At 36.5% G+C, this 15,339-nt stretch overlaps 1 protein-coding gene across 1 annotated transcript in view; it reads left to right on the plus strand.

Annotated features, from left to right (window-relative positions):
• LOC107672647 (semaphorin-5B-like) overlaps positions 1-15,339 on the plus strand; it is a 64,814-nt gene that overhangs the window by 8,876 nt on the left and 40,599 nt on the right. Inside the window, exon 2 of the mRNA XM_016465934.1 lies at positions 9,860-9,933. The gene's annotated coding sequence lies outside the window, so the exon portion shown is untranslated. The remainder of the gene's footprint in view (positions 1-9,859; positions 9,934-15,339) is intronic.

Raw genomic sequence — 15,339 nt, forward strand, 5'->3', positions numbered from 1 at the left:
TTTATTATATATTTTATATTTTTTTATTTCAGTTTTAGTTTCAATTATTTTAGTACATCAATTCAAACTAAAATGAGAAATTTCAGTCAATGTTTTTTTTTTTCATAACGTTTTTTTATAGTTTTAGTTATCAATAATAACCCTGACAGCAGGAGATGTTTTATGGACTGTCCAAGCTGCTATTTTACGTCTATTATACGTCAAATCTTATTTTGTCCACGTAAAAAATTTACAGTTCAGTCTATTTTATATACAAATCTATTTCAGAAGACGTGAAATATCGTGCTCAAGTCAAATTTGAACTACTTTTGTGATACTTCTATGGTGTTTTTTGTCCTTTGTGGGGCTTGACAGATCACGGTGTGCTTTCATTGCATGGATGTTCTTCGGAGCATCTCCTTTAGCATTCAATGAAAGTCATATGGACCTTGGACGACATGAGGGTGAGTAAACGATGACAGCATTTTCACTTTGGGTGAACTGTTCTTTTAAATAAGATGTGAATCATACTTCCAGGCAGTGACCTGTCAAAAAGTCGTGGACGGCCATTTGTTTCCCCCTTCCAAATGTGACATAAAGTTTCCTACGTGCATAGGAACAGTAAGTTTAGTGTGAGTGATTTCATGAGCGAGGGCAGGAAAACTCTGCATCTGTTTTCACAAGGGAGGAGAAACAGCGCTGCATTCATGACGTCCAAATAGCTGGTCCCAAAAGTCGTAAGTTCGATCCCAGGTCGTGTGACCCATGAACTGTAGAGTTTCTGAGAGCTCCAATCATCAGAGTGCTCTTGATTGAGGCACTTAACCTCGCTTTGTCCCAGGATGGGGACGGTCCCTACTATTAGTGTACCGCAAATCGCTCTGAATGAGTAGTATCTGCACACCCAACGTTATTGTGTTTCTCTTCACCGCACGTTCACCTTCCTAGTCTGCATTTGTCTCAATCCTACTGAAATTGGTTTAGCATAACTCTTTCTGCTGGGGCGTCCCACTGTTTTGTCTGTTTTTGGAGCATTGCAAAGGAAGATGAATGGCGCTCTTGCTGATGGCTTTAAAGGTTAAGAAAATGTCAGAACAGCAGAGCTATTAGTCTCCTGTGTTTGGACGGACCCTTGAAGGGGCCGCTGACTTCCTCCTGAGATGTGGGATATGATCTATGCGTGCGGGTAATTGCCGTCGTGTTTGTGTCCGACAGGTCAGGCTGGGCCTTGTGCTCTTTTCTCCCATCAGCCATCTGGTTTCAGGACTGACATTTCACTCTGTCACTTAGTTGCTGTAAGTCATGCAGGAACATTGGTGAGGGCTACAGCTAATGATTGATTTGTTTTGATTAATTTCTCAATTTACTCAATTCAAAATCGATTTATTTGTAAATTAAGAAGAATGCATGTCAGTTTTCCTCAAGGAAAAAAAATCTCTCTCAACTTATGCTGTAAACTAGTGAACCCTGTCAAAAAAAATAAAATAAAAAATTTGTATACAAACAATTAAATTGCACAATGCAATTTTTATAAAATAACTTTATAATAATAACTTTCAATGATATAAGTATGTTTCTACTCCAATTAGTTTTTTTTAAATATAAACATTTAAACAGTGGCTGTCATAACTTGTTTTCATGATGGGTTTATTCAAACATACATTAAGTACAGTTGAAGCACATATTGAAGTACAATTTAAGTAAAAATGTAATCAATATATAGTGCATATATTTAGCAAAATGTTCCTCTCTAGAGTTCATTGATCTAGCTAACTATATAAAGTTTATGGACACTGAATGGCTTTTCTGAGGTAAATATAACGTTCCATGACATATCAATCAAAATTTAAATTTCATAAAAGAATTTGAAAGCTGAGACTTTGTTTTATATCAAAAGTAACAAAACACAAAGCTTATTGCAATTTATTGGATGGGAGGTATGCTACTAGATGAGAATAAATTAAAATTGAGAAATCGATATTACGATTTTGACTATTTTGATAAGAGCTTAGTCTGTTGATTGAATGTCAATATGGATTGGATGAAAAAATTCCAAAAATTAATTAATTATTATTATTATTATTTTTTTTTTACAAAAATACATTTTTTTTTTTTTTTCACAATTTTGAATATCTGGAAGTGCAAATGGGACTTGAGAGCTACAGCCGAGTGGAAAATATGAACTATATATGCACTATGTAGATTAAATTATGTTTATTAAAGTCCCCATGAAATCAAAATTAAAGTTTTTTGGGTGTTAGTATCAATATGTTAGTCTTAAGGTTATCTATAAGGCAGTGTGCTCCAAAGCAGTGACTAAATTCGCATTTAGAAGATATAAGCATTCAAAGCTTGCAGTTCGTCACTTCCGCCAAAACGGCTCAACAATTTTTTGTCACATCGTACTTCAGCTTCTCATCAAACTTTCTGTCCAATCAAATGCTCTCTAGAATCCGAAGCGCCCGCCCCCAATTATAAAATAGACGCTGAAGCCGCTGCTGAAATCGGTCACTAGCAATAGGGGACAGAGAACGATTCAAACAGTGTAAATATGCTTTCCATTGAGGAAAAGAAGAAGTCTGGTTTCGCGCTGTGTCCCGCTAACCACCGCACCGCACACACACTGCTCCAGTCCAGAGACACGATAGCACGGAGCGGATCACATGCGCGAGTCGGCGCAGACCACAAAATGTATCGGAGCTGTTTGAATTCTACACAGAATGCTATATTTTATAGCAATATGGATGAGATTGTGGCTGGCATACCCTGTCAAATGCGGCTTTACGGAGCTCAACGGCTCTGAACGGCTCTAGCCCAAGCTGTGATATAAACGAATGCTATTGGCTATTTTAAAAAGGGGCGGGGCTGCTTGATATGTCCCGCCCTGTCTTCCTGTTTCAGTTAAAATGACGTCAACACATAGAGTAACGCTGCGTGTTTCTAAGCATTTCAGGGGACCTTTAAGTTAATTATGTTATTTTTTTCCTGGCCCTCTCTCTGGCTATTTCTCTTTCTTTCTGTTTGGATTTAATGTGCTTTATTAATGCTTTTGTGAAGAGATCACTTACTACTTTTTCTCCAGTGGGGGAATCTTCATTCATGTTATTTTCTCTTATCTTTATCCTCTCTCCTCTGTCTCTTTCTGTCCATCTCTGAGGAATGGTAGGCTGTGTAGTTACTGTGTGAATATCTCTGTCTCAGGAGAGTTTTTTCCTCTCTGGCAGAGCACTCAAACCTGACTGAATCCCACCTGAGGCTTGAGGAATTCTCGAAATCATTCACTCTCTCCTTCTGTTTATGTTTTGCTTGTTCTCCAGAGGAGGATTTTATTGCTCAGCAGTTGCTCTTTCACAGCTCAGGAGACTTAAAGGGTTAGTTCACCGCAAAATGAAAATTATGCTGTGTTTTACTCACCCTCGAAGCATCCTAGGTGTATATGACTTTCTTCTTTCAGATTCTGTGTGCATTGAATTTATTTAATACACGAGTTTCACAATTTGAGTTGCATTACTGAAATAAATGAACTTTTCCATGACATTCTAATTTATTGAGATGCACCTGTAGTTTTGGATTTTTGTTTTCCCTTAATAATAAAAACCTTCATTTAAAAACTGCATGTTGTGTTTACTTGTGTTATCTTTGACTAATATTTAAATTTGTTTGATGATCTGAAACATTAAAGTGTGACAAACATGTAAAAAAATAAGAAATCAGGAAGGGGGCCAACACTTTTTCACACCACTGTAAAAGTATATAAATCTATAGTTTATGCCAGTGAATCCCAAACTTTTTTGCCGGCCAAACACATTTTATCTCAAATATTTATTTGAAATCTCATATCTGAGATTTTAAGTTAATATTTTAAAAAATTTGACAACAAATTAGCTTTTTCACAGTTATATGATGTTGGTTAATGGTCAGGCAAACAAATAAAATATATCAAGCATTAATATAAAGTATATGATGTATTTTATTTTCATTTTTAATTTTCTTTTCTTATTTTCCATTTTGATAATTAAATTTATTATTAAATTATAGCTCACAAACCCCTGCAGTTCCCTCATTCGTGAATCCCAGTTTTATGCAATGGATTTTGCAAGTAAAATTTTCTTGTTTTATGGATGTTTAGACGTTTTTACTAGAAAATAAGACAAAAAAAAAAAACTAATTAGAGAGTTATTTCTTATAGCATGATGCAAAATGTTAATGCATTAATGCATGTAGAGATCTCTGACTTTATTGATCTCTTTGGCACTTCTAGTTGTGACATGCACGATTACTGAGGTCTTTTTCAGGAGACACATCTGCAAGAAACTTCGGCAAAAGTCTTCATTTGCTCTCCATTTAATCTCACAACGCAAGTTTGAGTTTGAGTGAAAGATCTCTTTTTTCACCTTGCATATGGGTCCTCATCATGAGTTCCCCAAAAAGAAGATGGACTAAATCAACTGGTCTCCTGATGCTATGCTGTCTTGTGGACATCTTGTGATTGCAGCCATCCGATTGACCACAGGAACTCAGAAATGAACCGACAGCACTGTGAGGTGCACATAAAATAACCCAAAATACATAGCAAAAGACCTCTGTACTATTGTCCTTGAAATACTGCGTGCTCAAACACCCAGACTTTATATTTGACAGAAATAATCTTTTTATTTATAATTTAGTTTGAGTTAGCTTTCCAAAAGTTTTACCTCATTTCCCCATCTATTTCAATCCGGCTTTCTATCACAAACACCCACATTAAGTGCCTGCAGAGAAGAGTATGGCACATATCCAGCATACTGCTTGTGTTTATAAAGAATGATTGTGAAGAATTAAGTTAAATCAGTGAGAGAAATGGCGAGTGAAACGAATAAAGTGTCTAAAAATGTGTGCTGAATTGAGATGATTACAGCATAAGTCATGTATTTCATGGTGAGATCATGTTGGCTAAATCTGTTTTGTGTTTCTTCATCCAGTGCTCTAGCATGACTTATGGTACTGGCATCTGTTCAGACATGACATGTTCATAGTGAACCGCTCGAGAGGGAACACACCCATGAGGGGTGGAGCCAAGACTAATTAACACCAGACTACCTCGACGATGAATGCTATCATACTGTACAACTCTTGTTTTAGTAGTATTCCTCTTTGTGATTTACATTTGTGTGTCCAATGCAAACTCCAATGTCCAATGAATGGAGATGCATGACAAATTAGTTGGTCACTCTGTGTGTATTTTAGTTTCATATTCTATTCTATTCTATTCTATTTATATATTTTTGTTTGTTTCATATTTTCTTTTAATATTTTTTGAATTTCCATTCAGGTCCAGGCTGATTTATGCTGCGTAGTTTTGGTTTAGAAATGTGGTTAGTATTGTTTTGGCACTAGTTGGGGCTGGTTTAGTGCAGGTAAGTACTGGTCTGATGCTTGTCTAACTGGTGCTAACCAGCTTAGCCATGTTGTTCACCAGCAAAACCTGGTAAACCATCAAGGTTGGCTAAAATGCTTTGATGATTAAGCTAGTAAATCAACAGGTTCTTGCTGGTTATGTTGGTAAGCTATTGTGATTTTGCTGGTTTGGTACTAGTTATGGCTGGTTAATGCTGGTCAGTATGGAGGATTAGCAAAGTCATGCTGTCCAACAGTAAAACAGCATGGTCTTCTCCATCAAGCTGGTTGACTTTCTGGTTAAATCAGTAAGCAAGGATTCTTGCTGGTTTAACTGGTCAGTTAATGTGATTTTGCTGATTTATAAGTTTGGTGACTGGTTTATGATGGCTAGTGCTAATCTGGAGCTGGTTCATTCTAAGTTAGAGTTGAGTAGAACTAGTTTGGTGCTTGTTATGGCTGGTCAAGCTGGAAAATTAGCAAAGATGCTGTCCATTAGCAAAACAGCATGGTCTTCCTCGCCAGGCTTTTTGACTTTCTGGTTAAATCAGTAAAGCAGAGGATTTATACTAGTTAAGCTGTTTAGGTAATGTGATTTTGGTGCTTGGTGGCTGGTTTATGCTAGCTAGTGCTAATCATGAGCTGGTTCAATCTAGTTTAGGGTTAAGTAGTAGGCCTACTAGTTTGGTGTTAGTTATGGCTATTTAGTGCTGGTCAAGCTGGTTGACTTTGTGGTTAAATCAGTAAAGTAGAGGGTTCTTGCTGGTTCTTGCTGTAATTTTGCTGATTTAGAAGTTTGGTGGCTGGTTTATGTTGATTAGTGCTAATCTGTAACTGGTCCATTCTGGTTTAGAGTTAAAGAGTTAGTTCACCCAAAAATAAAAATTCTGTCATTAATTACTCACCCTCGTGTTGTTCCAAACCCGTAAGACCTTCGTTCATCTTCGGAACACAATTTAAGATATTTTTGATTAAATATGAGGGCTCTCTGACCCTCCCATAGACAGCAAGGTAACTACCGCGTTCAAGGTCCAGCGTTCAAGGTCCTTACTTTGGGTGAACTAACCCTTTAAGTAGTACTGGTTTGGTGCTAGTTGTGGCTGGTTAGTGCTAGTCAAGCTTGTTAACTTTCTGGTTAAATAATTGAAGCAAAAGGTTCTTGCTGGTTAAGCTGGTCAACTAATATGATTTTGCTGTTTTAGAAGTTTGGTGGCTGGTTTATGCTGGTTAGTGCTAATCTGTAACTGGTTCATTCTGGTTTAGGGTTATTACTGGTTTGTTGCTAGTTAACGCTGGTTAGTAGAGATGCACCGATTGCAAATTTCTTGGCCAATTCTGATTTCCGATTTTTTTGCCAATTTTTGCCGATTCTGATTTTCTTTCTAAGAACTATAATTGACAGCATATACAAACTAAAATTAACTTTTTTCAATTAAAAAAAAATATTTACATAATAAAAGAAATGGTTAAACATTACAATTCCCCTAATCTGGACTAAGTTACAGTAGTTCTCTCACTTAAACAACTCTACAAATAAAGTGCTCTATGATTGGAAAGAGGTAGAAATGAGCTGATGTATATAACAAAACAGATGTAATTTCCCACTGTTTATAAATTTTTAATGAGTGAGTCATTTAGTCTTTCATTTTGTTCAAATGGCTGATTCATTCAGGAAGCGAGGCAAGGTTGATTTATGCTGGTTAGTGCCAATCTTGAGCTGGTTCATTCTGGTTTACTGTTAAGTTAGTACTGGTTTAGTGCTGGTTATGGCTGGTTTAGCTGGTGGACGAGCAATGCCATGCTGTCCAACAGCAAAAATCAAGGTCTTTCTGCTCAAGCTTGTTGACTTGCTGGTTAAGTCAGTAAAGCAGAAGGTTCATGCTGGTTAAGCTGGTAAAAAATTGGTCTTGCTGACAAAGAAGTTTGAGCATGCCTATTGTCTGTGTTTACAAAGCAAGATGGGACAATATTTAGTGTTACACAATTAGTGTACCACTATCAATCCGTCTGTGTTTTGGTTGTGTACTATCATGTATTTTAAAGGGGTCATATGATGCGATTTCAATTTTTCCTTTCTCTTTGGAGTGTTACAAGCTCTTGGTGCATAAAGAAGATCTGTAAAGTTGCAAAGACTAAAGTCTCAAATCCAAAGAGATATTCTTTATAAAAGTAAGAGTCAGCCACACCTACCTAAAACGGCTCGTTCTAACACGCCCCCACATACCTACGAAGATTTGCATAACGCCGCCCAAATGTTTACGCAAAGAAAGAAGGCGTAACTTTTTTCTCGCTGTAGTATTGTTGTTGCCGCCGCCGCCATGTCGTGAAGACGCTGTGTGCTTCGTTGTGAAAGCGAAACTACTTTGTTTGGCCTTCCAAAAGAGGACGATATCTGTTTTTTGAACCTTAAACCGCATAAACACATTTCATTACACCAAATACACAAAATAATGTTATTTTTAACAGCATCATATGACCCCTTTAAGCTTTTAGCTCAACATAACTGACTGAATTTTCCCTGGTGTAGTCGAGAGATCTTTTGACTCTTAGCAAACCTTATTACATTGTGAATCTAGCACAACTCTTGCATAAAATATCATCCTTTTCCTCATTCACCTCAGAGAATAAATTAATGAATAACTAATTTCAGTCTTCTGAATTAAGCGACTCAGTTGAATGGAGCCACAAATTAATGGATGGATGAATGAGTGAATGAATTGATTGATCTCAAGAGAAAGTCGTACAAAAGTTGAACTCGAAATCAACCGCCCCGTTGCGTATTGTGTTTTTGTGTGCGACGGGGGCCTGGAGATGGAGGGAAACGGAATTATGACAAAGGGGATTGAACATGTTTCTTGATCTCTTTTCACCTATTCTCACTGTGAAATGTCAAATTTGAATTGATTGAAAGGAAAATTACAGCTGTATTATGGGATTTCATAGGGGGAGGGGTGTTGTTGCCACAGAAACTAGACAACTAGAAACTAGCTTCTCAAAGTGCTGTTCTCAGCTAATGAGTAAGCAAAGGTCTCATGTCGAATACACAGTGGCCCCAAAAAGTATTCAGAGACTTATAAATGGCTGATTGTCAATGCATTAAATAAAATGTCAACCCAAATGGCATTTATTTGAAAGAAAAAAGTATACAGTAGGCCTACTTATTAAGAAGAACATTTCACGGACATTTGTCAAGTTTGAAGTGATAAAACAGGGGCTTCGGGTTTTGGTGTTAAACCCGCTTCACTTGTTTAAACTTTTGCCAGTAGCAAAAATGGCATTGCAGTAATTTCTTTAAATCAATTCAAACTGTCCATTTCAGTAAAGTGATACAAAACTGATTTAATAGTTCATTTGCATAATCTCTAAAATATTCACAGATGTGTTGTGCGTTTTACATTTCAGAGGAAATACACACATATACACTACTGTTCAAATCTCTGGGGTCAGTAAGATTTTTTTAAATTAATTAATATTAATAAATTAATATGAATAAAATTAATAAATTTTATTCAGAAAGGATACATTAAAATGATCAAAAGTGACGGTAAACACATTATTTATTAATGTTACAAAAAAAGTTCTATTTTAAATAAATGCAGTTCTTTTGAACTTTCTAGTCATCAAAGAATCCTGAAAAAAAGAAACGTATCACAGTTTCTATAAAAATATGAATCAGCTGTTTTCAACATTGATAATAATCAGAAATGTTTCTTGAGCAGCAAATCAGCATATTAGAGTGATTTCTGAAGGATCATATGACACTGAAGACTGGAGTATTGATGCTGAAAATTCAACTTTGTTCACAGGAATTAATTTCATTTCAAAATATATTCATACAGAAAACAGTTATTTTAAATTGTAATAATATTTCAGAATATTACTGTTTTTACTGTATTTTTAATCAAATAAATGCAGCTTGGGTGAGCAGAAAAAAAAATTTGACCCGACCCCAAACTTTTGAACAATGTTTCAATATTAATTAAGATTAATGTTAATTAAGGCAAAAAGTATAATGACACTTGTGAAACGTGAGTGAATCTTTTTGATACATGAACATCACTCTGCTAGGACACCTGAGTGATTGTATCATTTTTGCCTAATGTTTTTGGTGATTTTCAGTGGGAAAAGCGTAGTGAAAAGAGCACAGAAGACACTTATGTGATCTTATTTCATATCAGACATTTTCAAGCATAGCATCAGTGTTGAAATACTGGGGCTGCTGTACGCATCTGAACTGCACCAGCCTCCGTTTGGGAACAATTAGAGGAATTTTAACCCTTTAGTTCCCCACGTCAGCTCGTCACACATGCCACACACACACACACCACCGTTGTGCCCCCAGCAGCCTCCCTCCATTGAGAAAGTTAACAGTTTGTTTTTCACAGGGCTGAATGCTTCACTGCACACATTACTGAAGCCCCTTCATCTCCCCCCTTTCCTCTGGACGCAGCCCGTCCGTGAGAGGCTGACTAAAATGATTTCTCTCTCTCTGTCTGTCTGTAAGGATTGCATTAAACAGATCTGAAGTCTATCGGATGCGCTCCTCTGGAATGAGCCCTTGCTGACACCTTCCTCCTGGTAAGTAGACTCTTTCTGTCCTCATCTGTCCATCTGTGGACAAAACTATCCACTTCCTGTGAGTCTTTTCATCTTGTTGCTCTGTGCTTTCCTTTCTTTTTTTTGGCATGAGAGCAATTTTGCCCACGTCTTCCCTCCCTTCGTGTCCATCCCGTATCTTTTCCAATCTCGTCCTCTCTCTCTGCGCTCCATCCCGTCTTCCCTCTCTCTCTGTCCCCTCCCTCTCTCCGTGTCTTTGTTGAGGTATGCTGATAAACAGTTTGGCCGTCATCTCCAGACCTCCCCCATTGTGTGTCCAATTTTCTTTGTTCTCTCAAACTTTGGCACTGGCCTGTGTGTGTGTGTGTGTGTGTGTGTGTGTGTGTGTGTGTGTGTGTGTGTGTGTGTGACTGACAACTTCAAGTGTTTGTCTGAATAGACGGAGCTACTATGCAAGAATTTAGCCGTATTGTCCATAGTGTTGCAGCATTTTGATTGTTTTTGTGTCTGTCTGTGTGTCTTTTTCTCAATTCGGTTCAGTTTCATTTCAGTTAATCTGTTTTTGTTGTCATTGGAGTTAATCTTGTAATTTCTGTTTGCTTTTTCTGTATATTTCTCATAACTTATTTTAGATTAGTTATATTTACTTGGTGTAATTCTTTTTCATTTCACTACAATTAAATTAGTCTTTGTTGTCATGATAGTTCATTTTGTTGTTCCGTTCTATCTGTGTGTCCCTATTCTGTTTCTCTCAACTCTCATTTTAACTCAAGTTTAATTTGAAATTAAATCATGTTCATGTTCATTGCTGTCTTGACAGTAATTTGCACTGCAGATATGGAGACATAATATTTTGAAATAGTGTATACTGTAGAATGTGCATTGCTAAGACCTATAAATATGAAGGTTTGGGGTCAGTATTTAAAAAAAAAAAAAGGAAATTACATTGATCAAAAGTGACAGTAAAGACAATCATAATGATACAAAAGATTTCTATTTCCAAAAATGCTGTTATTTTCAACTTTCCATTCGTCAAAGAATCTTGAAAAATAAATGTATCACGGTTTCCACAAAAATATGAAGCAGCACAACTGTTAAATGCACAACATTGATAATAACCAGAAATGTTTCTTGAGCAGCAAATCAGCATATTAGAATGATTTCTGAAGGATCATGTGACACTGAAGACTGGAGTAATGATGCTGAAAATTCAGCTTTGATCACAGGAATAAATTATATTTTACAATATATTCACATAGAAAACATTTATTTTAAATTGTAATAATATTTCACAATTTTACTGTATTTTTGATCAAATAAATGCAGCCTTGGTGAGCAGAAGAGACTGCTTTCAAAAACTTTTGAATGGTAGTGTATGTTTCTTATATGAATTTAAATTGATAAAAAATGATTATTAATTTTGCAGCATTTATTAATCTTGGTTAATGATAATGATTCTTTATTGTTTATTAATTTATAAATTCCTTTAATGTTAACCAATAAAACATTTATTGTTAAAAAGTTAACTGTTAGTATATGTAGAAATAAAAATAAAACTCACTATTGCATTAACTAACATACTGTGGAAAGTTTTTACAGAAAAGAAACTGGAAGAAACTTATTTTTGTTTGTTTTGAAATGTCTGAGAAATGCTTCAAATATAAATAGGGTGGCTGTTGGATTTATTTCATAAGACAGAATTAAACAGAAAACCTAAACAACCATGATAATGAAAATTCATGCATCTGCAACTTTGAGTCTTAAGTGCATGTTGTCCATTATTCAGGGCCAGCCGCCGATGTGCAACGATTCATAAACAAATATGCAAATTTACAGCTGTGAGCTGTGATTTTTGTTTCAAGCTCATAACGTTAGTTTAAACATTCTTTTTCTCTTTTATATCTGCTTGAATATATTAAATTATTAATACACTGTTGAGAGAGATGCTTCTGTCACAAACCTGACGTTGTCAATGAGGGAGATGGACAGAGAAAGGGAGAATGAGTGAAACGTGAATGGCGTGAGGATGGACAAAATAAAAGGCCGGTCTTGTTGCCGTGCTGTTTAAGATTCTGCCTGGTGTCAGGTCCGTGGTCAGGGCTGAGTGAAAGTGCTCAGCTTTGGCGGATGACCGCGTACTCGCTCAGAGCGCCCGTAAAGCTCAACGGACTTCATTCACGTGCTAAAGAGCCTCTGCTTTGACAGATAGTTGGCCGGTCGCACAGAGGAGGCTTTCACGCAGAGACAGTGAAGGAGTGGAAGGTTTAGGGGAAAAAAATAGCAAACAAGGACGCATCTGAAAAGGCAGACACTTTCAGAGATACAACAAATATCCGTGGAACTGCTCATTTTTTGGATCTGTTTCACCGTACATCTATCTCAGGATGCTCAGGTTGGCGTTGGCTCTCGGCGGCAGAGGTTGCTTGGCCCGTATTAGTGCCCAGGGTAGTGCACACTCACAGACCTCCAGCTGTGTGAATGGGAATACAGTTCATTCTCTTTTAGGGCATAAAGGTTTCGGTTGTGTGACCCCTTTCAGCGCAGTGTTAATTTTGACAGGCATTTTTGATTTAGTCTTAGTCTTTATCTTGAGACGAAAATGCTTAATAGTCTTAGTCACATTTTAGTCATTTGAGTCTTTCATAGTTTGTCTAGATTCAGTCGGCGAAAAGTCATTGCATTTTTGTCAACTTTTAGTCAAACTGCAGTTAGCAACATTTATTTTGGTAGCTATTTTATATGTAGTCTTCAAACAAAAATAGTCATTAATTCTTTTCTCTTTAGACCAAATCAATTAAGCTTATGAGAAATTTGAATCAAGTATTGAATTTGGAAAAACTTGAATATATGATGACAATTTTCATTTGGGTGAACTGTCCCTTTAACAATAGTGAAAAGGGAACAACTTATAAAAATGATAGCTGTTCATATATAATATATATAATTTTTGAAAAAGAAGCAGAATAAGACAATAAGACAAATACGAAAGAGATACAAATTAAACTCATTTTTCAGATACAGTAGGTTTACTTAACATATTTATTTGGTGGTGAGCATTAATGACACGGATAGGTACTTAATTAGGAATGCTGTCCCTTTAAGACAGAAGGCATGCATGCAATACTGACACACGTTCAGTTTTCACCCACCTGTTTACGTTCACTTAATCCATAACCGACTATATTTACGTGAGATACTCACACGATAGACATTTGGACTGCTGTGTGTGTATTTGAACACTGAGAACTGATCGCGCGCTGTATATGAGAACTGAAGAAGTGGAGCGTGCGCGAGAGAGAGCACTGCTATCAGCACGATTCCGCCTATCCCGCCTTCACTAACTTTAAGTTAATCGACAACGAATTGTGACTCCTGGGAAAAACGGGATGTCTGGTCACATTTTCTCTACCCCTTCGGGTGCTGAGGCCATTGTTTCAGATCGCTAATTCGCATTTTGGGAGCCTATCCATACCCTGCGGTGAAACGACCCTTATCCGATTGCAATCCAATGACAGGGATGCACATTTTGAAGGACAAGACAGTAGCCTATAGGATGTATTTTGCATGTCCGGTAGTCCTCAAATAACATTATAGTCTGGTCTCGTCTTGTTAACGAAGACGCGGCATAAATTTCGTCATAGTTTTTATCTTCAGATATTAGTTTTAGCTTGTCAACGTCTCTTCTTAGTCACAGAAAAAATGTTCGTTAACGAATATTTTTCGTCGTTGTCTTCGTTGACGAAATGAACACTGTTTCAGCGTTTAGAGAAATGCCGGCGATTGAGGGTGGCCAGGCTCCAAAGGGCAAAAACTTGTTCTCTGTGGGCAATGTTTGTTGAGAAGTATCTGGTATTTTTGCCAATGAGTCTAGCTAGGAAAATGAGCTTAAATTACATGCACTCTGCAAATGATCAAGTGCATCTACAAGACAGAAGGTCTTCATCCTGTGCACATTTGAAGACAGTTTCTTGTTTTCTGTCATTTTGACAATGCTTTACATGAGCAATCACAGACTACGGACTTCATTCATGAAATGCACACAGAATTAATTTCTCTGTAAATCATTCATAAACCATTCTTTGGAAATTGTTGCACTGAATGGAATGTGACAATTTATGTAAGGATGGTTTTACAGATGATTTATACAGAAAATTGTGCTTGCATTTCATGAATGAGGCTGTAGATGCATCACAGATTACAAGAACAACATGCCAACAAACAACATGGACTTTCAGTCGCTTTAAAAGAGACAATTTTGAGGCTCTTCAGATGAAATATCATACACACAAGATTTCCCAAGGCTGCACAATATATTAAACCCATTTAAAAATCATAATTAAGCATAATTGTGAATTCACAAACGCTACGATTTAATTAAATAATTACCGTATTGACCCGAATATAAGACAATGTTTTTTTCTTGGAAATACATCTGAAAAAACACGGTCGTCTTATATTCAGGGTCTAGACTTTGACATGTCAATAAAACACCCACAAAAATAGGTGGCGCCAAATACGCATAAAACGAGTGTGCCATGAAATACGTAATGTAATGCGTGTTGTAAAGATCGCGAGTAAAGAAAACCTTACAGCTGCACGAGTCGTGACTGTCATGTTAGCCTGATGGGACCTAACTCCCTTTGTGATTTTAAAATGTAAGACAGTATCCAGATTTGAAGACTACAGTAAGATTTAACTTCTACTGTTAATAAGATTTTGGTAGGCTACTATTAGATGGATAGCATAAATGTCCTAATTCAGATGGGCTACCTGTTTTTTTTTTGTTTTTTTGTAATGGTATATCAAAAAGTATATATTTTTTAAATGTGATTGTTGGTACATTTTACCAGTTTTTACCATACTTTCAAAACAAAAATTAAAATAGGAAAAATATGCAATATGAAAATAATTGAAGACAAAATGTGTTTTACTGAGAAAAAACAAGATTTGGTTTTTAAAAAGACTTTTTCCAAAAGGTACATCTGGAAAAAGGGGGGTCGTCTTATAATCAGGGTCGTCTTATATTCGGGCCAATACGGTATATGCGATACTAATACAGTATATGTGCTTTAATTATTTACATGCGTGTAGGTTAAGAACGTGCGTCACACAGCGGCTCCGTTCACAGTAGTTCCACAGGAACTGTTATCATCTATGTGTGGAGCGTCTCAAACTTCATCTTTGCATGTTGTTGTGAGTTTGGGTTTATTATAACGTTCATCTGGGAACGCAACGAGCGCCATTTCATCAGATTTGTAAGGTAAATTATAAATTTATAAATCTACACAAACACAGGAGAATACATCGCGATTTCAAAATAAAAGCTCAAACCCTCACGCTGAGTTTACACGTTTTATCCACATATTCTTTTAATTACAGTGGCTATAGCATTTCTGTCCTAAAGAAATGGCCAAATATTAAAGATTA

Source organism: Sinocyclocheilus anshuiensis, unplaced genomic scaffold (genome assembly GCF_001515605.1).
Source record: "Sinocyclocheilus anshuiensis isolate Anshui unplaced genomic scaffold, SAMN03320099.WGS_v1.1 scaffold1346, whole genome shotgun sequence".
NCBI classification, from domain to species: domain Eukaryota; kingdom Metazoa; phylum Chordata; class Actinopteri; order Cypriniformes; family Cyprinidae; genus Sinocyclocheilus; species Sinocyclocheilus anshuiensis.